The sequence below is a fragment of the Vigna umbellata genome, chromosome 5, assembly GCF_029865625.1.
Source record: "Vigna umbellata cultivar VRB3 chromosome 5, Vumbellata_1.0, whole genome shotgun sequence".
Classification (NCBI taxonomy): domain Eukaryota; kingdom Viridiplantae; phylum Streptophyta; class Magnoliopsida; order Fabales; family Fabaceae; genus Vigna; species Vigna umbellata.
In genome coordinates, this window is record NC_142169.1 from 9,407,277 (window position 1) to 9,417,305 (window position 10,029).

At 33.2% G+C, this 10,029-nt stretch overlaps 1 long non-coding RNA gene across 1 annotated transcript; it reads right to left on the reverse strand.

Annotated features, from left to right (window-relative positions):
• Positions 1-7,894: 7,894 nt before the first annotated feature.
• LOC124844798 (uncharacterized) lies at positions 7,895-8,631 on the reverse strand. The gene is made up of 3 exons (XR_007029397.2): positions 8,540-8,631; positions 8,366-8,425; positions 7,895-7,922 (listed from the first exon to the last, which is right to left on the reverse strand). It is a non-coding gene; the product is annotated as an uncharacterized LOC124844798 (long non-coding RNA).
• Positions 8,632-10,029: the final 1,398 nt, after the last annotated feature.

Below are 10,029 nucleotides of genomic sequence, written 5' to 3' on the forward strand. Positions count from 1 at the left end.
TGTAACTTTGTCACGCCTTCTTGTAACAGCTGATTTAACAAATTTTAACGATGTCCAAACACTGTCCTGTTAAGAATTATATAATATGTGTGAATATTGAATATTTTGTCAAGAATAATATATAGAAACTTGGTTTCTACAAGGAACCACCCACACACGTGTGATAGTTACTGAGACTAAACAAGTATTATATTTGCTTATTTTGCACACAATAATTCCTTTACTTACTCCTACTTAGTGTGACATCAATTTATCCACGACTCATACTTAAATACCAAATTGTATTTTGAAAAGGGATGGTAAGAAAAGACGTCATCATTAGAATACTATATGGTATGTTGAAAAAAGATTTAGTAGATCTAAAATAATAGCAGAGAAAGGACATTCTCCTTTTGGATTTATGTTGTGATTGAGATTGGTAATAATTTAGAGGATGTGGTCCCTTCTACAACTCACCAATTAATAAAACAAACACGGCAATGACAACAAACTGATATTACTCTTTACTGTTCAACATAGCCAATGGCTTATTGCATTTTATTTGTGAAATCCTTCTGCATTTATAAGAAAATGGGAAGCTGGAGGCAGAAAACTGAGGAGATTCTCTTAGCATAATGAATATTACATGTGAAGTAGTTCTCAGGTTTATTAAACCTGAAAAGTATAACTTAGACAGTTGATGAATTAATTTTGTATTCATGAATTAGAGATATATTAATTAAGCATAACTTTTTCATCAATACATATATATATATATATATATATATATATATATAGTTATGAACTTATTTCTTTTATAATTCTATTAAAATTATTATTTAATCATGACTTATATTCTCTTAATCTCATGATTAAGAGTGATCCACTGAGTTTCATGTTTGGTATATCTTCTAGATTTTCTTATTGGAAAATATATATAAATATTTTGGGCGCTTAAAGAATTTCAACTGATGTATTGAGGACCTAAGTTCTTGAAAAAATTATTAATGAGAATACCATTTAATGCATCTCAAATTCTTAAATCATATTGTTTGTTTAAATGGTAACATGAGAGCAATAATTATCTAATATAATGTTCGTATTACATTTAAGTCATATCGCTAATACATATTTGAAACTAAAAGAAAGCCCAGTAGTTTTTTGTTTTATCTATGTCATATGAAATATCTCTTCTGTATCAACTCTGTTATGGTTAAATACATTATATTTCTTTTATCAAATATTTTAAGTGATTGATATCCACATACAAGTATAATTTCAATTATATACGAGATGCGTAAAACCTTTATGTAAAAGACTCATTCTAAAATCGGACTTTGAAGGAGGGTACTTCAGGCCCATTATACGAGAGTTGTAGAAAAGGTCAAACAAGTCATACATAAACTGATGTCGGGAGATAAGAGATGATATGAAAAAGAGAGACACGAATATATTATTTGGAGACAGTTTTCAGCATCCCAAACATTCTTGTATCTATTAATTGCATGTAAATAGTGCATGGTTAGATAAAGTAACATGTAAGATCACACTTGTATATATTGTTTAATACATTGAAATGGATAAAGGATAACATGTTCTAGATAACATGTTCTATGTTTGTATAGTCACTTACAAACCGAATGATTAATTCTTAACTAAACACTTGAACAAACTATTATAAGTACAAAACAAACTACCATCAAAACAAGAGAGTGATGGAATATGACAGATCGATCATTTATTGAACAACTTAAAATAAAATGTGATTATCACCCATTTGACTGTAATTACGTTATTGTTAATCAAAGGCCTATTCTGAAATCTATAAATATAAGTTTGAAGTAAGGAGGTAGGTGATTGCTTTTGAATGGTCAAACATTACACTGACCTTGACATCAAAATACATTCTATAGGTGTTCTTCAAACGACTTGGATGAATGACTACAAGAGACTTGGAGTAGAAGATAACTTTTGGACCCTTTAAACTATTTTCTAGACATTAGATATTAACCTCGACCCTACACTCCAAAAAAAATATAATTTATCGAAATTATAATACTATCTCATTTCAAGTTGTTATAAACCAATAATTTCTTTACTATAAGAGAGTTGGCTCTCATATCAATATTCACAATATGTTTTAGTAAATACTTTATAGAATTAATAGATTGTGCAAGTGCCTTTTTGGTTGTTGAAGGCACCCATAATAGGTTTTGATGCATATGAGATCATCAAAATCATGTTGATAGATTGTTTGGCGTTTCGTTTTCTCATTTATTTTTTATACCCATTATTGGTTGTGCTAATATTCTTTAAGGTGAGGTTTTCTTTCTTGCATGTGGTTTTGGTTTGATTATTCTTTCCAATTGTGATTCTTTTTCCTCTGGCTTATTCTCTTAGTTTTGGTTTCTTTAACTTTTATAAATTTTAATTTGTGAAAGATTCGACCTTCACGATAACTTTCTTTAGGAATCAAATGCATGTTGCATGTGGAAAACAAGAGTTAGCATATAAGGTGTCTGATGAAATTCCAAAGAGAAATGTTTCATATATTTTACACGAGTTAGTATTTACCCTCAAGATGAATTTATTAAGCTAAAAAATCTTAGATGACCATATGGAGTTAACGGATATCTTTTTGTTTTAGTTCATTTTTTTTGTTACTTATGAATATAGTTTAGGCTTAATATCATTGTTGGTCCCTATTTTTGTCAACTTTGTTCGATGTGAGATTCATTTTTTTTCGAATCTTCAATGTAACCTCTTATATAGTAATTTATGTTCAATTTGGTCCTTTTCGCTGACGTCATTTAAATTACTAACGGCGTAGATTCCACGTAAGAAAAATGGAATGACCTGTCACATATCTCGCCACATCATCATCATCTTCCCCAAATAAGAAACTTTCATTTTCCTTTCATCAACGCGCCGCCGTGCACCACACTCAAGCCATCATCTTCTCAACTATGCCGGACCACCATGAGCTTCATCGTTAGCAACTGCACAAGCCACCACGAATCAACCATGAAACCCAATCTGCAAAAGAAACCTTTCACTACAATGAATCAGACCCAAACCGCGAGCCCAAATAGTTTTGCATCATGAGAACCACCATCAACATCTCACCATCTTGATCTTCTTCCCAACTTCACGAGAACTTGCAAAATGAAACCCCAAAAATCACAAAACCATTGAACTTGCAAAAAACCCAAAAATCCCAGAACCCAAATTGCAAAAACCCAATTCAAGATGAAACCCCTATTCACTAAACCGCGCCTCTTCCGTGAAAACCTGTAAAATCCCAAATCGCACCACCATTGAACTTGTTCAACCTCCATTGATTGCGCAAAACCATCTGCAAGGAACAAAACTCCCGTATTGTTTTCCGTTAAATCACAAAAACCTACAAAAATTAGGGTTTTTTATTTGGGGAAGATGATGATGTGAGTCAACCACTATGAGCATTATTGTGTGACAACTCATTTCTTGATGGTTGACCTTGATACTATGTCGTTAACAATTTAAACGTCATCAGCCAAAAGGACCAAATTGAACATAAATTACGATATATGAGACTACATTGAACATTCGAAAAAAATGAGTCCCACATCAAGCAAACTTAACGAAAATAGGGACCAACAATGATATTCAGCCTATAATTTATTCACCTCCTTCTCGTGTTGAAAGATTTTAGAAAAATTAAAGTTATCAATGTGAATCTTTTCTTTTATTTTTAAGTACAAAAGCAATAAATATTCAGAGTTTAATTGTTAAAAGTTATTAATATTTCATTAATTCATTCATACTTTCAAGCCAAATTTGTAACACCCTGATTTTTGAGATGTTACAAATTAGTAAAACTCGGTAAAATTCAAAATTTATCATAACGTGGAAACCTACTTAAAGAAAACCTTATATAATTGCATTATTTCGAGTAATAAAATAATGAAAGAAATACTCCAATTATATTGTCTTAACTTGTAAAACAAAATAGCTTTAAATGAATCCCAAAGTTATTCCCCATCCTCTTTCGACTCAATCACGCCTCTGGAATATCTGTAACATTATCTGCTCACTATAACACATTAAATGATCATCGCCGATAATTTCATTCACAGACACACAAACACAAACATGTATGGGGTAATCTATCGATAAAACAATCATAACAACAAGATACAAACATACTGATTATATCAACCAAAATCAAACACACAATAAGATATATCTTCTAATTATACTAACCATAATCAAACACCCTATACATAGTAGTAATAACAATAAGATTCATAATCCTCTAACATAAACAATTCAATCATACTGAATTACTCGATCATCGATCCCCGATCCTTGAACTTCGATCATCAATCCTTCATCTCTAATCCTTGATGTCATCACTAACATCTCACACATAAACCCTTGGTTTATCCACTCATTAGCACCAATGCTAACTACTTACTATAACCACTTTAGTAACACCACTATCAACATAACATAACCTAAAGCATCTCAAGTACCCTGATCATCATCATAGATACACCACCATCGTGATTATCCCAGTCATGAAAAACACCATGAGCATCATTGTACCATAATACCATAATGGAAAGACTTCATCTCACTTATGTACCCTACTTCACCGACTGTAGCCGCTCCTACAGTCCACCTATAGCCTCCCTTACATAACATTTTTAGCCTGCCCTAGATATCATCTTCTTCCAATGCAAACAAGACAAAAGAAAGAACATATCCGCAGATAAAACCAAGATTTATGAGGTACAACAAGTAGATTTATCCTTCACTCTCATGCTCATCAATCACATACTCAGGTACATCCCAATACTCACTCATGCTCAACTCTCAACAACAAGTTATGGAAGCAGCTCCAAGCTCCATGCTAGAGCAGCCACGCGAATCAGAAGGATGCAGTGGATTGATTTGATGAATGAAAGCGCATAAGCACACCAAGTGTTTGATGAAAGGTTCAATGTGTGTTTGGTGTGTGTTTGAAGCCTCTCAAGCTCAGAAAGTCTTCCAAAAGGGAAGGAAGTTGGAGGAGAAGGTGTTGAATAAGCACAAAATGTTTGAACTCAGAGAAAAGAGGTCTAGAGTAATCTCAATAGCACTTCAATATATCTTCTAAGTTGAATTTTACAAAGGGAAGAACCTCTCTTTTATAGATGAAGAGCAGTCTCCATTTTGAGTTGCAAATCTTCTAACAATAATAAAGGAAGCGTACTAGACACGCTATTATGCTTGGGGTGTACGCTTCTGTCATAGGCAAGTAAAAACGTGCACATTTAAAAAATCCGGTCTGATATGGCTAAGAGGCGGAGGGTATGTTACCAATGAGGAGCATTGGTGTCTTGAATATATTATGGTTTTGTTGATGCTACAAGATGAAGAACTTGAAGACTCTTGTTGTATTAACTTTAAAAGCATTTTGTAGAATAAATTCTATAGGAATATCTTTGTTGATGTAAGAACTATTAGAAGTTTTCCTGTCTAAAGAAAGTTTGCGCAGATAATCGATTATTTGTTGTAATAATCGATTATCACAAGCTTAATTAGAAAAGAGTTGCTCCCGCAAATAATCGATTATTGCTAAGAATAATCAATTATTTTAGTCTGAATCAGTAATTCTCAAGTCACACAAATAATCAATTATTCCTCAGGATAATTGATTATCATTTTTTGAAAACCCCATAACAGACACACATAATCAATTATCACTTTTGATAATTGATTATCACTGGCAGTTGAGAGTTGTCTTTTTTAGTTTCTAACCTCTAGGCTATATATACTATTTACCAAACCTCTTAGAGGTTTAACTAAGTCATTTAAGAATACAGAAATTGTTTGACGAAGTTCTCAAGTGTTAGTGTTGCTCATATCAAGTCTTGTGAATAGGAGAAGCTTGCACTTACTGGGTCTAAGGTTGAAGCGGTTCTCTTCAATTTGATTGAGCTAATCCTTCCTTTCGTTTGTCGAAGGAAGGTGTTTTTTATTCTTTATCATTTCATTATCTGATACTAATTTGTACAACTACATTTCAGTGAAAAAGGTAATCATAGTTTATAGTGATTAACAACTGGATGTAGAATCTTTTGAATTGAATCAATATAAAATACTTTGTGTGATTTTCTCTTACTCTACACTTTTATTTACCAATTGTTCGATAAAATTCCTAAAACAAAATCATGATATTTAAAAGAACCAATTCACCCCTCCCCTATTGGCTTTTGACTGTTAAACACGCTTTCCACAAAACCTTTCTGTTGCGCGATACCGGTTGTTCAACCAACATGGTAATGGTTGTGCGCCTGGTACAATCCGTAAGTTATTCCTCCTTTGAAAATGCAATCCGAAATTTAAGCTGCTTATTCTAAAAATCACTTATTTTCTTCTCTTTTTTCCTTCATTTGCTTGGCAAGCCTCTTAGGGTGATTAGGCATGGTCTCCAACCTTTATTTATGGCCTACAAAAGAGTATAAATGTGTTTAGTAAAGAGAAGAAGATTAATAAGTGATTCTTCATAGGAGTAAGTGGTAAGTGATCCTTCTTCTTCTTGAATCCTTCTAGCCATGGCACTTGTCAAAGGTCCTATGTGCATCTTAGATGGTCCTCCATCATTCCCTCCCTCTTGAAAAAGATTTATCCTCATATCTGCTTGTACTTCTTGGGCATCGCCTGCGAAAGGAATTAAGTCACAAATGTTAAAAGTAGGACTGACACCATAACTTTCAGGAAGGTCTAACATGTATGCATTGCCATTTATTTTCTTGACCACCTTGAAAGGACCATCACCTCTTGGACTTAGTTTGGATTTTTTATGAGAGGGAAATCTATCCTTTCTCAAATGAAGCCAGACTAGGTCACCTTCTTTAAGAATTACTTTTGTTCTCCCTTTGTTGTTCTATTCAGTATATTTTTGAGTTTGTTTTTCAACATGTGTCTTAACCTTTTCATGCAATTTCTTGATAAACTTCACTTTAGAAACTCCTTTGTGTAGAAAAGAAGAAGATTCTGGAAGAGGTAGTAGATCAAGATGTGTGATAGGGTTAAAACCATAGACAATCTCAAATGGAGAAAGATTAGTAGTCTTGTGGACTACTCTATTGTAAGCAAATTCTATGTGAGGTAAATGACCATCCCAATTCTTATGATTACCTCTTAACATTACCTGCAATAAAGTAGATAGAGATCTATTTACTACATCGGTTTACCCATCAGTTGGTGGGTGACACGTAGTAGAAAATAAAAGTTTAGTTTCTAGCTTTGTCCATAAAGTTTTCTAAAAATAGCTAAGGAACTTAATATCTCTATCAGACACTATAGTTTTGGGTAAGCCATGCAATCTTACTACTTCCTTAAAGAAAAGTCTTAAAATATAACTAGCATCATCTACTTTGTGGCAGGGTATAAAGTGAGCCATTTTGCTAAATCGATCAACCACCACAAAGATACAATCAAACCCCTTTGGAGTTCTTGGTAGGCCTAGGACAAAGTTCATACTAATATCCTCCCAAGGGGAACTAGCTATTGGAAGAGGAAGGTAAAGTCTGTGAGGCATTCTTCTGGATAAGCTTATTGAGCTCTTCCTTAAGCTTCAAATAGCAGTAAGCTAAATTAGGATCCATGAAGAAGTCAACATATCCATCTAACATTTTTAGATGCCCAGCCTAAACCCATGAGAGGGGAGAAGAAAGAAAGGATGATATTACTGTATTGAAATCCATAGAGATGGTCAAGTGGAAGAAGCATGTGAATCAAACAACTAATCACCTGTATCCCATTACTTAGAGCACCACCAAAAAGGATAAGTATTGAATCAGATACAGCAGTGGAATCACGGATGAAAACAGCATTGACCTTAACTTTCTCACCAAAAACCAACCATGGGTATGGGATGGTCTGGTCTGGTAACGTGCATTCACAGAATTCTGGTCAAAATGATAAAACTAACCATCAGGAGAACAAGAACACTATAGGGGCAGGGAAGGGTTTATCTCAAACCACATTCAAGAAGGAGACGTACAATGTAAAAACAAGACAATGTTTTCTTAAAAGCAACACTCAACAACAATTTAGATCGAGAAAGGGCAAAACTTAGATATAACACCATAGGTAATATTCGTATTATTTTCCAATTAAATTTCCTTTTCATCTCAGTAATTATTACTGCCGATTTAAATATCTGAGATGAAGGCCTCAGTTACCAAGATGAAATTTTAATTTTAATCGGAGTCCAATAGTACTCGTAACATAATATATCTAAGTTTCGTCAATTGCTAAAAGGATATTCAATTGAATATCAACCATTATACACAACATGAATTTATTCATTTAAGATGATAGGAAAAATTGAAATTGGTCTGTCACTTACAGCATATAATAAAACCTGGCCATCATCCATTGTTTTAAATGACATGGATGTCTCCCTGTGCTGCACCGAGGAAGAATTAACTAAATAAATAAACCAATAAAAGCTGAACTAGTAAGCCAGGTGAGGAATTTACTATGGAGAAAAAAAAGAAATTATAAGAAACAAATAACTGACCACCACTGATGCTATGCCAGGAAAGAGTCCAGAACAAATGACAGCACGGACAAGAGACTGATTGTGACTCAATTTGTTAATCATGCTTGCATCTGCATCTTTCAAGATGAAGCTAAACTGCTTCCGAAGTGAATGAATAGCCTGAAGAGTTTGGGCAGAGAGAAAATTTCTCCAGCAGTTCCATTAAATGGTAAAACTTGGTATCTTTACTTACAGACTAATCAATCACAAGGTCTCAAATATGTACACACATGTGTATGTATGCAAACTGCACGAAATTACAGAATGGGTTGATGCGCTCTTTGCTTTTGCCCAAGTTCAAAAACAGTCAGGAAATGTAATTTGACTTAGTTAACAAATAGAATCACATAATTCGACATTTTAATATGCAATTTCTCAACACCATTCGACATTTTAATATTCAATTTCTCAACACCATAACACCTTTCAAACATTAATAAGCGCCTATCTCCAAGCCAATATCATTATATCTCCAAGCCAATATCATTATTTTCATACTGGAAAACAGACACTAGTACAGTCAGGGGAAACGACAGCGGTTATTTTTGTCTATAGGCAGCGGTTTCTGAACCGAGGCATATTCAGGCGAGGCAAAAAGTCTAATACTTTTGGTCTCGGTTGGGAACGGAGGCATAAAAAGAGAGGATTTGGCCTCGGTTCAGCTCTAACCGAAGCAGTAAAGTTTTTGGTTTTTTTAATTTTTTTTTTCGTAGGACTTTATGCCTCGGTTCCCTTTAACCGATGCAGTAAGTCCCACTCTACTGCCTCGGTTGTAGCCTGAACCGAGGCAGTAGACTCTTTTTTTTTTGTTCTCATCCGCAACACATTCTGCTTCGGGTGTGACTATAACCGAGGCCGTAAGTGGTCTTTCGACTTCGGTTATGACCTGAACCGAGACATATAAGTACGTTTTTTTAAAAATGATGTCTGTTTCTGCAACATTCCCAACCATAGAAACAGACCTGCATATATTTTTATAGCCAGAACAGTCCAGAATAATGCAGAAACGTATATTGTAAATGAAAATTATATTAAAACATAAATATATTGAATGGAATCATAAATCAATTTCTTAGAAGCATAAATCAATCCAATATAATCATAAATCAAGTTTCAAGCATAAATCAATGCAATGTATATAAACTTATAATAATGTAGAAAAACATAAAACAACTTAGAAACATAATTCAGTATATTTTCAGTATATTTTCAAAATGTTTTGTTCCAATCAATACTTCAAATTTTCAATTTGGGTAAGGTAATTTAATTTCTACTATATCCAATATATATATATATATATATATATATATATATATATATATGCATGTGTATGTATGTAAATAATACATGACAAAGATCAAATAATACCAGCTATAAAAAGTATTTTTTCTTTGCTTTTATAATTTGTCCTTGAATCATAATTACATATTACCTTGATGTGCTAAGAATTATATATTATAAACTATATC